At 49.8% G+C, this 1191-nt stretch overlaps 1 non-coding gene across 1 annotated transcript; it reads right to left on the bottom strand.

The window, feature by feature from the left end:
- Positions 1-752: 752 nt before the first annotated feature.
- On the bottom strand, positions 753-907 carry LOC131292045 (5.8S ribosomal RNA). Its single transcript, XR_009189766.1, has one exon. It is a non-coding gene; the product is annotated as a 5.8S ribosomal RNA (ribosomal RNA).
- Between the last annotated feature and the right edge of the window lie 284 nt (positions 908-1191).

The raw sequence follows: 1191 nt of genomic DNA, 5'->3' as shown, positions 1-1191 counted from the left end.
TCCATCATCCAACGGGCGCTGTTCTACGGGCCTATCACCCTCTATGGGTTCTGAGCCACATTCAAGTTGGACTTGAAAAGCGCTAAGATGACGGATAGTGAGACGCACCAGTACACGGAATCGGATAGACGGACAGGCCGCCACCCCTACGTGCTGAGCTTCTCCCGTTTCGCTCGCAGCTACTCAGGGAATCCCGGTTGGTTTCTTTTCCTCCCCTTATTAATATGCTTAAATTCAGGGGGTTGTCACACATGAACTGAGGCTTATGTACCTTGCGGTTGTTATCGTCACATCTGGCTTGCGACTACTTTGTTTCAATGTCCAATATGTACCGTTGGACTCGGTTAACGGGCTGTTAGCCCGCGTGTGGTTTAACTCACTGATACCTTCCATTGCCCATACGCTAGTTTGTTTGTGTTCCTTTGGTCAACTTCCATACTTGAATCATTTGTGCTACCGCTGCTGCTTCGACGCTACTTTGACATCTTCGCTTCTATTTAAATAAATAAATAAGCTGAAGCTAGACATCAGTAAACACCACCACAGACACCACAAGCACGCCTTCTCCTCGTACTTCCGCCTCACGCGGGAACACGGACGCTCTAAATACTTCGAATTCCAATGCCAGTATATTGTAAACCACGGGTTCTTTAATGCTAGCGGGTCGTCGCGACCCTAGTTAACATCATGGTGCACGTCTCGTGACGGGTGTCACGGCGTAGTTAAATGTATGCGATACATTTCTCAAATATAAGCGCTCAGTCATCTGTACATCATGGTAGGTTCCCACGACGTGCAATATGCGTTCAACTTATCAATGTTCATGTGTCCTGCAGTTCACATTATGACGCGCAGTTAGCTGCGGTCTTCATCGATCCATGAGCCGAGTGATCCACTGCCGAGGGTGACTAACTTGCGTAAGCCGCCGCTGTGCGCGTATACCCGTTCCCCGTAGGGAGGAGCAAGCCGCCGCTTAGAGACGAAGCATAAAGTGTCCTCATTCCACATAGGGCAAGCTGGATGAATCCATTTTACCCAGGACGGCCGAAGCGGCGTGGACCAGGGGAGAACTGAACCTTATACTTCACACCACAGTAAGTCTACGTGTCCTCTTCCACATAGGGCAAGCTAGAACTAACTATCTTACCCAGGACTGCCGAAGCAGCGTGGACCAGGGGAGGAACACACTTT

Source organism: Anopheles ziemanni (genome assembly GCF_943734765.1).
Source record: "Anopheles ziemanni chromosome X unlocalized genomic scaffold, idAnoZiCoDA_A2_x.2 X_unloc_27, whole genome shotgun sequence".
Taxonomy (NCBI): Eukaryota; Metazoa; Arthropoda; class Insecta; order Diptera; family Culicidae; genus Anopheles; species Anopheles ziemanni.
Note: the sequence above shows the minus strand (reverse complement) of the source record. Positions and strands in the feature narration are given on the sequence as shown.